This window comes from Gracilinanus agilis, chromosome 6, assembly GCF_016433145.1.
Source record: "Gracilinanus agilis isolate LMUSP501 chromosome 6, AgileGrace, whole genome shotgun sequence".
Taxonomy (NCBI): Eukaryota; Metazoa; Chordata; class Mammalia; order Didelphimorphia; family Didelphidae; genus Gracilinanus; species Gracilinanus agilis.
This window is the reverse complement of record NC_058135.1, coordinates 14,416,940-14,430,833: the sequence shown is the minus strand read 5'-3', so window position 1 is coordinate 14,430,833 and position 13,894 is coordinate 14,416,940. Positions and strand designations below refer to the sequence as shown.

The following is a 13,894-nucleotide window of genomic DNA, read 5'->3' as shown; positions in this document are numbered from 1 at the left end:
GGAACGAGTAAGGTAGAGAAATGAGAAAGAAGATAGAGTAAGAAATCTAGCTTAATGAGCTAAATATCTGCTCCAGCAGGGCCAGAGGTAAATTAGGTATCACCCACGCGACCTCCGAGAGGGAGGTTTATCTGGTGTTCGTCTCTCTGGAAGTCAGGAAAGGAAGGTCAGCTTTTTCTACTCACCAATCCAAAGTAAAGAGCAGTCTCACCAAATGATCTTCCACCAGCTTTCACAACCTCGAAAGGGCTCGAACAACTCCAGCTCCAACTCTCACTCTAACTCACAGGAAGTTGCAGCTACTTTTAAAGACCCTTCTTTGCGTCACTTCCTGTGCCTTTCTCCACTTTACAGGGGCCAATTGTAGTTTTTGAATTTTCTTAGGACTGCCCGGGGGCAGTCAGTCATTTCTGGGTTGTCACCCACTTTAGCACATGGGTTGCGGACTTTACTTTTAAGTGTAAAGTGGGGAGGTATATGCTTCTGGTGATTAAAAGTAAGGAGGGGAGAGTTAATCCCATCTTCACATCCCCCTTTGGGCCTTGGGTCTCTAATCCCCCCTCCACCCCACCTCTAGAAGGTCCGCAGCTCTCTGTAGCAATGCTGATGCCAAAACATTCCTTAGAAGGCATACAAAGACAATATAGAAGTTGAGAAGGAAGCTCAGACAAGTCAGACAGTTCTGAAAGTAGCAGGCAGAAGTTATAGGTTTTTTAAAGCAAATTTGTGGTAGGAAATGTTATTAATGGTTTCATCTTTTTTTGTGTTAGCTGTCTTTGGGAATTCTCATTTATCATTGCTTATGCCATGACCATATTCCATGACATTCATAGACCATTCCCCAAACAATGAATTCCTTTTTTATCCCCAGCTTTTTATTATCACAGAGAGTGATGCTGTGAATATTCTGGCATGTGTGAGTCTCTCCTTAGCAACAATGGCCTTGGTAGGACACAGTCCCAAGATGGGATGTATCAGGTCTAAGCCTCCTTGCCCAGAGGTGGAAGTAAAGGCCCTGAAAGATGAGTCGATCCTAGGCAAAATGGCACTCTTTCAAGGGCAGAGCTGAGACATAAGCCCAGGTCTTCAAGCTCCCAATTCCAACTCCTGTTTAAAGTTTTCTTAATCTCTCCTTCTGTCTCTTTAAGAGACAAGGGAGCAGAAAGATTTCTCAGTAAGAGCCTTTTAGCCGACAGGCTTCTGTGTAAGAGTTCTGAAGATTCTGTTACTTAGGAGACAAGGATCATATATAAGGAGCAACGTTAAGAGTTGAAAAGCTTTTTCTATGGATTTCTACAGAAATCCATAGGTCATCTGTCTTTGTCTCAGACTGATGGACTATTTGACAGTTGGGATTAGGAAACTGGGTTGAAGGAGGTTGTTGGTGATTAATGGTTATTGATTAGCATACGTAGATAGATAGTGAATAAATATCTAGATGAGCAGTGTAGTTTAATTAGGTCTGTTTTGCCAGGCAAGAACCTGCACAAGAAGGCAGTTAGATTTAGGGTTTCTTAGACATTTTAGTATAGGATTTTGATATTAGACATAGTTATAAGCTATTAGAGTGATAATCTCACTTTCCTCCCTCCTATTTCCTATCCAAACTTCTCAAAATAAACTAAATGTTGGTGTTTTATCAACCTACTCCCCATACTTTTGTCAAACTCCTACTCAAAAATTTTAACCCTTCACACTCCTCTACCATGATTAATCAAAGTACTTGTGGTCAGTGGGGAAAGTATGGATTTAAGGTCAGAGGATCTTGGTTCAAATCATTCCCCCTCACTCCCTCACTTTTTGCCTATGTGATCTCAGGCAGGTCCTTTATCTCCCTGGTCCTCAGTTTCGTCCTCTATAAAATTTTGAGTTATACTAGGTAGCCTCTGAGGTTCCTTCCAATTCTAGTTCTATTAGTTGAAGAGAGGAAATTCAGGAAAGGTGTTGGAGTGAAAGGTCCCCCAGAATCAGTGCTTTTTCCACCCCACCCTCAACACACACACTAAATACTCAAAAGTTAGTTCAGAAAACTCAGCAATAACTAGAAGTAAGTGGAATAACCTCCCAAAAAGCCATTCTTGCAGGGAAAAAACAAAACAAAACTGAAGACCAACTTACCAGCTCATTGTGGGACTCCCTGTCTCTTCCTGCATACCTCACCCTGGCCATTGGACTGCCTCCAACCCTTGTGGCTATAATCTGAGGCATCCATTTTGCAAAATGATCCCATTTCAAGTTCCCCAGAATATCCTAACTTCAAGCACCTAGAGGTTCTGTCGCTTCTACTCTCCTTTCCTGTTCTTCCAGGCTAGAACGCAAGCTCTACTGCAAAGCCATAATCATCTAAATTACTTATATTAGGATTAAATAGATTTGGGGTTTAGTGAGCTAAGGACAGAGTGAAGAGAGTGTCAGAATACTTTTAAGGCCCAACTTGGAATCTTGGGCAAAGTTCTTGCAGGGAATGCTGAGGAACTGAAAGTGGTTGGAACTTCCAACTGCCAAGAGTCTCTGAAGGAAGCTTTCCTCGGAAAGGCTGGTTGGATCCTGTTCTCTGGATCTACTTTGGAAAACTGGGAAAACCAAGAGTGACAGTTGAAGAAGGAAGCAGAAATAAGTTTTGGTGAAGATCAAGAGAAAGAAGAGAAACCTGTCTTTTTCTCCCTCTGAGCGGCTGAAGGTAGAGGCAGGCCTTTTGAGGTCTACCAAGGCCCAGAAGCCTGATCTAGCCTAACTAGGCTGAGAAAGTACTGGCAGTTGGAGGAGTGAACTGAATAAATACAAGGAGGCAGTGAATTTTAAATTTTATATAAGGATACTAATTAGCATAGATTATTTAGTATAGATTTTGGGTTTAGTGATAGATAAAGGAGTTGTAAGTTAGGCTCAGGGAAACCTGAGCAAGAAGCAGATTCTCGCGAATCAGAGGGGAATTGGGAAGAAGTTTTAGACCCCTTAGATTTAGGGATCCTATCCTCAACCTGTTATTTATCTATCCTTACCTTTCCTAAACCTTTAATACCTATTAAATAGAGGTTTTGTTTTGTAAATCTGTCTCCAAGTAGTATCTGTCAGTCTTCCCCGAGCAGGGCCCACACTGTTACATAGACCTCAGCTCAACCCCAACTGGAAATCAACTGGTTTTAACAGCAACACCAACTGAAGCCTGAAAAAAGATACAGTATCTCACTTTAAACCTTACACTTAGTATTGGTCAAAAAGCAGTCAATCAATCAATCAGTCAGTCAATGGAGTTGATGAGCTCCACAACATACAAAGAATATAGTACCATGGTGTTTGTTAAAATTCAAGACCCCAAATCCTGTGGGAAAGACTTTCATTTCCTGAGAAAAACTGCTAAGAAAACCAGACAACAGTCTGGCAGAAATTAAGTATAAACCAGCATCTCACTATATACCAAGCTGGGAAGATGGTGGCTTAGATGGAGCCTCAGACCTCCATACCCTTCCACACCGAGATAAAAAACAAAGCATTTCAAGGGGAAAGAAAACTAAATCTAACAACAGGAAAGAGCTGGGGCATCCTCCTGCTGTACTCGGCTCAAGAGGTACACCAAGAAAAAGGCCTGAATTCTTGAACTGTTGGGTTGGAGGGTAAGGAAGAAAGGGGATCCCAGGACCCCTCCCCCACGTGCTATGCTGAGTCTCCATTGGCTCCTAGAATCTCTGAGTGGGCAAACTCACTAGTCCAGAGAGAGGGCCTTGATGGCACAGCTGTGCCGGGCTCAAGGCATTGAACACAGATGGCAGGGAAGTGACTGGAGGAGAAACTCAGAGATGGCAGCCTAGATGCAGTGAAAATGCTCCATCTTGCCCCCCCCCCCCACACACACACCTTCTCTCCAGGTTTTGGTATCAGGACACATCAAACTCTATAGATCAACCTTGTCCTGGCTTAATCCCATCAATAGGACAGATAAGAAGTCTTCAGAGGGCAGGGAAGCTCCAACACTCCTCCACCATAGACTGCAGAGAAAGTAGCTACAAACTTCTGTTGCCAGCTGAGGAAGATCTTACATCAGAGCTCATTAAAACTATCTGCTTAACCTAATCAATCAGCAGAGCAGAGAAAGAGCCCATTCAGGACAAAATAGCCCAAATCCAAAGATCCAGCAAATAGAGGAGCAAGATTACAGTCAATTAAAGGAGGGAAAGCAGGAAAAAAAATATGAGTAAACAACAGAAAAAGAAAAAAGAAATTACAATTCTCAGCTTCTTTCCAAGAAGTGAATAAAGTGCAAATGAAACAGAAGATCAAGGAACTCTAAGCAAAAACACAAAAACTCCAGCAAATTGGACACAGGCTTTGGAAAAATTCAAAATACAATTAAAAAAACAATTAAGAGAGGCTGAAGACAATTGGAAAAAGGAAATACATGAATTAAAACAAGAAAATAGTGTCTTGAAAGCCAAAATTGATCAGCTTGAAAACGAGGCAAAGAAGGTGAAAGATGATCTTCAAAGAAAATCAGACCAGAAGGAGAAGGATGACAAAAAAGTCAGGGATGAAATTCAGTTTTTAAAAATTAGAATTCAACAACTAGAAGCAAATTACTTCACAAGGCAGCAAGAATCTATAAAATGAAATCAAAAGAATGAAAAATTTGAGGAAAATATGAAACACTTCATTGGCAGAACCTCAGATCTGGAAAACAGATTGTGAAGAGACAATTTAAGAATTATTGGTCTAGGGGGCAGCTGGGTAGCTCAGTGGATTGAGAGCCAGGCCTAGAGACGGGAGGTCCTAGGTTCAAATCTGGCCTCAGACACTTCCCAGCTGTGTGACCCTGGGCAAGTCACTTGACCCCCATTGCCTACCCTTACCACTCTTCCACCTATGAGTCAATGCACAGAAGTTATGGGTTTAAAAAAAAAAGAATTATTGGTCTACCAGAACATCATGACAAAAGAAAAAGCATGAACAACCCCTGTCTTCTGGGGGAATGGAACATGCACAAGATTTGGAAACCCTAAGACCTGGGTTGAAATCCTAGAGCTACCATCCTGTGTGTTCTGGCCTGGTTCTGACCAAAGCTGGCTTAGACTCCAAATTGGAAGGAAATGAGACCCACACAGAGTATCTAACACAATTAAAAAGATATTTGCTTCATGAGCACATGAAAAATATGCTCAGAGAGCATGGTGCCCCACTTTGACTCATGTCATTCCATTCCAACTCTGAATCTGTGTTCCTAGGTCAGTAAAAAGTAATTTCAAGAGGAAAATCCAGCTAATAGTTTGGGGCAGGAAAGACTTAAGACAGGCACCCACATTATGCCCTGAGGGAAGCAAGGGACTCTTCAATGTAGAAGTGAAGAAGGGCATTTTCCAAATAGAGAAAGACCTTGGTTTTCTGGGGTGGCTGGGTTGCACAGTGGTTGGAGAGCCAGAGAGTCCAGGGTTCAAAACTGATCTTAAACACTTCCTAGCTGTGTGACCCTGAACAAGTCACCTAACCCCCATGACCTAACCCTTACCACTCTTCTGCCTTAGAATCAATACCTGGTATGGATTCTAAGACAGAAGGTAAGGAAAAAGAATGACCTAGGAATTCTAGAGGAAACAAGTTCCCCGTTCCCTGACAGAAAGGGAATGCACTCAGGGTTCACCATGACATCTGCCTTTGGGGACATGGTCAATACCGGTTGTTTGCTTTTGTTTTGGCTTGACTAGGAATATTGTTAGAGTGTTCTGGGGCAGGGGTGGAGGGTGGGGGTGAGAGGAGGGGTAGGAGGTAGGAAAAATAAATGTTTCCCAGGGGGGAAAAAACCAGCCCATTATCAGCAAATGCCATGTTGTTTCCAGGTGACAGTTGGAAGGCTAGGGTGCTGTGAGGAAGACTGTGGAGGGCCTGGAATGTTGGTCATAAGATGGTTTTTATTCTGTCCTGGAGACAAGAGGGAATCAATGAGGGGTTTTGAGTAGGGGCTGCCTGGGAAGATAGTACACACACACACACACACACACACACACACACACACACACACACACGCACTATCTCTGTCTCTGTCTCTGTATCTCCTCCCCTCGCCTCTCCATCTCCATCTCTCCATCTCTCTCTGTCTCTGTCTCTCTCTTACTCTCCTCCCTGCCTCTCCCTCTTTCTCTTTCTCCATCTCTGTCTCTGTCTCTCTCCCTCTCTTTCTCTTTCTCTCCCTTTCTCTCTGCCTGTCTCCTGCGGGCACACACAGTGATAGGCCCACACAATCTGTCTCACATTGTGATTCAGCAGCATGTGTCAAGAACATTGAATAAGAACAGAATGCCCAAGGCCTGCTTTCACCTGTGACTAGCTGTGGGATATTGGACAGGTCACTTAACACCTCTAACCCTCAAAATTTCCATCTTGGAATGAGAATCCTAGCCCTGGTGCCCTCAGTGGGTTATTCCAGCCTGCTGCTTGAGTTTGGGTTTAGAAAAGTGGACAAGACCAAGTTGATTCTCCTGCACAGATGGGCAGGCCAGGGGCCTCAGCTCTCCCAGAGTCTATGGAAGCTGCTGTCCCAGAAGCCTCTCACCTTGCAGCAAGTGGAAGGGTGGGAGCATCCAGGTAAACAGACTCTCTGGAGTCTCCACCAGGGACAGAGAGGATTGAGTGCTCGACCACAAAGGAGACTTAGAGATGGACCAAGCCAAGCCTTGCATTTTACAGATGAGAAAGTAGAGTTGAAGAAATGACTGGAACCCTGGGCATCTGGCCCCAAGCCCAGCTTTTTTCACTGTTCTACACTGATAAAGAACTCATGAAGCCTGGGAGAGAGCATGTGACCACCCCACTCTTCCCTCTAATTTCTCTTTCTTCCTAGCTTTTCACTTTCAGGGAACCCAAGCCCAGAACTGGGGTACTGTCTTCAGGACCCGAGCACTCCTGGGTGTTCTCCAAACCCTGCCATTACAGACATAATCAGGTAGCCAAGAAGGAATTGTGGCAAAGTTTTTCTTTCACAACTCTAAACCTGTCTTGGCTTTCCCAGGGGCACCATGGCCACAGCTCTCTGGACAGACAGAAATACATTGGTCAGGGTCTGGATCATCACCCATGCGAGATGGCTGATGGACCACAAGGGGGCACCAAAGCAAGCTAAATCACTCTCCTCTCCATGCAGTATAGCAGATGAGCCACAAGACGGCGCCAAAACACTGCCCCCCCAATGCAGTACAGCAGACGAGCCACAAGACGGCGCCAAAACACCGCCCCCCCATGCAGTATAGCAGATAAGCCACAAGACGGCGCCAAAACACCGCCCCCCCAATGCAGTACAGCAGATGAGCCACAAGACGGCGCCAAAGTAAACTAAATCATCCCTTCATGCAATGTGGCTAAAGAACCACAAGAGGGCACCAGAGTACGCTAAATAATCTCCCATGCAGTGTGGCTGATGAAACACAAGAGGGCACCAAAGTACAGTAAATCGCCCATGTAGTATGGTTAATCAGCAACAAGAGGGCAGCAAAGTATGTTAAATGATTTGCCCATGCAATATAGCTGAAGGCATTAGTTCCTTGGGGTGTAATTGCATAGTGAAGATTATGGGTTACCTGGAATCTCCTGGGCAGACACCTACCAACAGTGAATTGATTTGAATTGAACTTGATTCTCTTTTTTTACTTTCAATCTTATTAATTTCTCCTTTAATTTTTAGGATTTCCAATTTAGTTTTCATCTGGGGATTTTAAATTTGTTCTTACCCTAATTTTTTATGTTGCAAACGCAATTCATTGATCTCTGCCCTTTCTATTTTGTTGGTATAGGCACTCAGAAAAATAGATTTTCCTCTGAGTATTGCTTTGGCCCATAGGTTTTGATATCTTTTCATTGTCATTCTCTTTAATGAAGTCTGTAATTGTTTCTATAATTTCTTCTTTGACCAACCCATTTTGAAGAATTAGATTACTTAATTTCCAATTAACTTTAAATCTGCCTTTCCATTGACCCTTGTTAATTTAATTTTTTCCACTTTATGATCTGAAAATGTGACATTTATTATTTCTGCTTTTTTGCATTTCTTTACAATATTTCTATGCCCTAGTACAGTGATGGGCAAACTTTTTAAAGAGGGGGCCAAAGGAAAGGAAATGCTCATCTGTCAGTCTGTTTCTAAGGCAACTCTTTCAAAGTTTCATTGTATTGTATCCTACTCATTGTATTTGTCAGATTAGGAATAATGTCACACAGCATCTGGAGAGAACATTTCAGGGGGCCGCATCTGGTCCATGGGCCATAGTTTGCCAATCACTGCCCTAGTACATTGTTGATCTTTGTATATGTACTGCTGAGAAGAAGGTATATTCATTTTTATCCCTGTCCAATTTTCTCCAGATATCTATTAACTGTAATTTTTCTAGCACTTCATTTACTTCTATTACTTCTTTCTTATTTATTTTTTGGTTCGATTTATCTAGTTCTGAGAGGGGAAGGTTAAGATTCCCCCACTAGTATGGTCTTACTATCTATTTCCTCCTTGAGCTCCTTCAATTTTTCCTTTAGAAATCTAGATGCTATACCATTTGGTGCATAATGTTATTAAAAAGTAAGGTAATCTCTGGGCAGGTCTCTGGCAATTTGGGTGTAAGGAGGGATAAAGGGGAAATAGGTGATAATAAGGTAAATGGAGGAGGAATGAAGGTGGTATATAGGAAGGTAGTAGGTAGATAAGGGAAATGGAGTATACAGGAGGGCAGCTCAAACAGGTTTGTTCACTGAGGCTTGAGACAGAGGATACAGGGAGAAATTAGGTTAGTAAGAAATATTTAGATCAAGGCTGGGGTTTTTCACTTCTTAGTTTCTAACGTCCCTTGAAGGAGGAGTTGAAAGGGCTCCTCCCTGCCAGTGAAACTGATGGCTGCAGGAAGTCTTGGGTAAGGACTTCCTACCAAGATGGATGCCTCCAGTTCCCTCAAGAAATAAAAGAAAATTATTCCTTCCCTTCTTTAGCCCTTACCTTAATCTTCAATGCAATGATTCACCAGAGGCTTTGAGTAGGTAACAAGGGGATTTATTAATGTCAGGTTAATCAGAGGGAAATAGGTTCAGGTTTTTCTAACTGCTGCTAGGGAAAGGGCTGATGGTGGGGGATGGGTTGCAGGAGAAGTTTAGACTGAGAGAGCCTGCTCTCTCAGTCAGGAAGATTTGACTGCCCTAAAGTAAAGTATTTAACAAATTACTAAACTAGGGGTGATTTATTTGAGGATGCCCTACTTGCCTACAGAAACTAAATTCACAATGTTCAATCACCAAGCCCTCCCTTCCAGGGCCCAAAGGGAAATTCAGGGGAAAGGGAGGGATATAAATGAAGAGAGATCAGGGAGAGGTCCAGAAAAATCGGCTAGGTTCAAATTTCCCCAAGACAAAATAAGCATAGGCCAATGCTGAACCCAAAAGGCCAAAGCACAGCCAAAAGGCCAAAGCCAACAGGCTAAGCCAAAGCTCAAAAAGCAAAAGCCTCCAGCCAAAGCGAAAGCCAGAAGGCAAAAGCCTTGTCAGTTGGTACTTCACCTCTATTTATAGCTTCAAGCTCTAACTGACTTTCTCTGAAGATTCTAAGACCTCTAACTGACTTTCTATGACCGTTTGAAATTACAGAAGCAAAAGGTTTCTGTTAGTCACCTTGCATTACTAGTATGGTCTTACTATCTATTTCCTCCTTGAGCTCCTTCAAATTTTCCTTTAGAAATCTAGATGCTATTCCATTTGGTGCGTAGATATTTAGTAATAATATTACTTCATTGTTTATAGTACCTTTTAACAAAATGTAATTTCCTTCCTTATCTCTTTTAATCAGATCAATTTCTACTTTGACTTTGCCTGGTATCATGATTGCTACGCCTGCTTTTTTTACATTACATTATAAAGGTGAAAATTAATGGTTGGATAATAATTTTATGAAATTATGTGGTCACCAATATTTATTATATCTTGAGTCAGAAATTTATTTACAAAATAGAGGGAAAACAATAAAATAAAGAAATGTGAAAGAAGTTAGAGAAAAAACCTATACTAGTCCTCAGCTAGGAGGGTTGATGGTGAGTAACCACCATGGCCTCCTCCAAGATGGAAACTAGTCTCTCCAGAAACTAGGAAAGGAGTCATCCCTTTTCACTCACCCAACAAAGTAGTCCAGGAGTCAGAGTCTAAGTTGAAGTCAAGCTCCAAGCCCATGATCTTTAGTCTCCAGCAAAGCTCCCTCAAAGAATCTTCCCAGTCAGAAGACAATCTCCAGAAGGCAATCTCTTCAGACTATCTTCTCAAAGACAATCTCCTCTGAGGAAGTTTGGACTTGCCTTTATGGTGACTTCTTGTCTCCTCCCCTCTTTACAGGGGCCAATCACAGTTTCCAAATTGTCTAGCACTGACCAGGGGACAGTGTCTGTCAGATCAACTTCTCTCCTTCTGAAGGTCAATTTCTCATCAAAAAGGTTCACATTTTCCTGGTTGGACAGTTTCTGAGGGTGTGAACTCTTGTGTGAATTTTTAAAAGAATTAACAAGTTTCTGACTAATTAAGTAAAAAAAAAAAAAAAAGGGTGGAGCTCTCCAACTATCTTGCTGGTTTCTCACCTAACACTAAATAGGGTGTTCAATCTTTTGTTGATTCAATTTAAAAGGTAGACAAAGGAGAGTTAATCCTGTCTTCAGTCTAGTGACATACTAAGAAGGGGTATTTAAGTTAATGTTAACCAAAGTGTCAACTCCAACTAGGCAAAGAGGATAAAGGATTCCCTTTTCACAATCTCCCATAGTCTCCCCAATGGATAATTTTAAACTACAATAGTTAGAGATAAGCAGGAAATAAAAGAGATAGAGAGAGAATAAGAATGAGAGAGAGCAAATCAATGTTTGCTAGGCACATTGACAATTGTAAGTTAAGTTTTACAAGGATTTGCAAGAAGCCATGCCTATGGGCACAGTTTGCAGTTGGACACTTGGAATCTTGGGAGATTTCTGATGTCATCCTGGGGCATGAGACCAATCATCAGTTGGGCTGTGCCCTATATAAAAGAGGCAAAGACTGGAACCAGAGACTCATTTTGGAGCCAGGGATCCAGGGTGGAGGGAGGAGAACGTGGGTTTAGATTACTTAGTTAGGTAGATTTATCTATCTTAATTGATCAATAGCAACAATAACAATTCACTTAGTTTCGTTGTCTTGGTAGTAACATTGCTGCATAGCTCTGTATTTTCTAAGGAAGTACAAGGCTTCTAGTTCTTTTATTACAAATTCTCCTTGTAAAATAAGTTCTTTGATCTTCTCTGGGTCCTCCACATCTTTGTTTTTAAGGAATGCTGCCTTCAAACATCTTTTAAAGTAGATATTCTTTTGGATAGTCTCTTCCAACATGCAGCAGATTTTTATAAAGAGTCAAAACTTCTCCTCTTAATGAGCTGGCCATTTTCATTTGTCACTGAAAATATCCACTGTCTTAATACATAGGTATTTACACATACCTTCTGCCGAAAACACCAACCTGCTGAGGCTGTAAATCTCAAGTTGTCCAGTGGATGCTCCTCCCCTAAGAATGAATGGGAAGGTCTATGTCTTGCCCCAAATTTGGCTGTTACATCTGCCCTATGATTGCCTAGCGACACTGTATCTACTAGCTTACTATGGCTTCTGCAATGAACAATTGCCACTTGTTTAGGTAACTGGACAGCTTCCAGGAGATCACTAATTAATTTTCCATATGCTATCTGCTTTCCATTGCTTGTTATAAATCCATGATGTCTCCAAATTTCCCCAGTGCTATGGACTACTCCAAAGGCATATTTTGAGTCTGTCTATATGGTAACTGGAGAGCCTTTGTGAGGCTTAAGATTTCTGCCCCTTGAGCACTGATGTTGGATGGTAATGCTGCATACCACAGCGTCTTATCTTGTGTTGTTACGGCTGCCCCCATGAACCTAATGCCATCTACTAAATATGAAGATCCATCTGTAAACAGTGTCATGTCAGAATTATCCAGGAGAATATCAATCAGATCCTCTCTGGTTTTCTGCACTATCTGTAGAATGTCATCACAGATATGGATGCATTCACCTTGTAATGGTAGGTCTGGCATTAAGGTAGTTGGGTTGAGATTCTCTCATCGATGAAATGATAGATTCTCATTCCCTAGCAACACGGCTTGGTATTGTGACAATCTCTGTGATGTAAAAGCTTGTAGAGTTGTATTCCTCGATGTAGTTTCAATTCGATGTGGGGAATACACTCTTAGAAGTCCTCCTAATACCAAGTCTGAGGATTTTCTAATCATCAGAGCCACAGCAGCTATTGCTTTAAGACACACAGGCATTCTACAGATTACTGGGTCCATGATGGAACTATAATAAGCTATTGGTCTTAATTTGTCTCCCAGAGTTTGCATGAGAACGCTGGAAGCTATACCCTTGTCTTCATGAACAAACAGGTGAAACGGTTTGTCATGGTCTGGAATGCCCAAGGCTGGGCTTGACAAAATTGCAGCTTTGAGTTTCTTGATAGCATGCTTGTGCTCTTTTCTTAGCTTTAATGGTTCTGTGACAATGGACCTAGTAAGTTCAGTCAAAGGTTTTGCAATTAGGGACCCATAGTCTACAGTAGCTAGTCATTCCTATTATAGCATGGAGTTGTTTCTTTGTCTTTGGCATGCTTAGCTTCTGAATATCAGCTAGTCTCTTCTGGGAGATTTTCCTTGAGCCTTTCTCTAGGATAAATTCCAAATACTCAACTCTAGGAAGGACCCACTGCAGCTTTGATTTTGTGGCCACGCTTGCACAGTTCTCTTAGCAAGTGTGCACTGTCTCTTTGGCATATCTTGGCTATTGGTGACATTAGGAGCAAATCATCCACATAGTGAATTAACTTGCTGTGGGTAAAGGTGATCGATTCAAGGTCTCTCTGTAGGATCTGGCAAAATATGGAAGCTGACTCTGAAAAACCTTGTGGAAGATACCTCCATAGGATTTGCTTCTCTTCCCAGGAAAAGGCGAACAGCTTCTTACTGTCTCTGTGCAGTGGGATGGTAAAATACACTGAACAGAGATCCACAACCATGAACCATCTGGCTGTGATTAGTATCTCTGCAATGATGTTGGCAGGACTTGGTACAACAGCGTGACTCTTTTTTACAAAGTTATTGACAGCCCTCAGATCCTGGACGAAGAAGGTAGCATTCCTTAAAAACAAAGATGTGAAGGACCCAGAGAAGATCAAAGAACTTATTTTATCAGGAGAATTTGTAATAAAAGAACTAGAAGCCTTGTACTTCCTTAGAAAATACAGAGCTATGCAGCAATGCTACTACCAAGACAACGAAACTAAGTGAATTGTTATTGTTGCTATTGATCAGTTAAGATAGATAAATCTACCTAACTAAGTAATCTAAACCCACGTTCTCCTCCCTCTACCCTGGATCCCTGGCTCCAAAATGAGTCCCTGGGCCAGTCTTTGCCTCCTTTATATAGGGCACAGCCCAACTGATGATTGGTCTCATGCCCCAGGATGGCATCAGGAATCTCCCAAGATTCCAAGTGTCCAACTACAAACTGTGCCCATAGGCATGGCTTCTTGCAAATCCTTGTAAAACTTAACTTACAAAACAAGCCAATTAGGGAGCAATACCCTGTGGCATACAAGTTTACATTCAAAATATTTGTGTTCAACCCCTCAAAGTTCAATCAGTTATAATCCAAATTTATGCTGGACCTTCTGGTGCTGTGGAGGTTTCTTCAGACATCTTCATGGCACCTTCTTCAAACAATTCATCTTCTAGATTCAAAGAGTTATCGAGCTCTCTTTCCTGAAATGTTTCTTTCTCAAAAGATTTTTTTAGTTTTATGACAATTATACAATTCCTATGACAATGATGTAGTCCCCCCGAGGAGGGTGTTGCAATCCC

The 13,894-nt window shown here is 41.9% G+C and overlaps 1 pseudogene; it reads right to left on the bottom strand.

Moving 5' to 3' along the window:
* Window positions 1–11,148: 11,148 nt before the first annotated feature.
* On the bottom strand, window positions 11,149–11,416 carry LOC123252989 (annotated as a pseudogene).
* Between the last annotated feature and the right edge of the window lie 2,478 nt (window positions 11,417–13,894).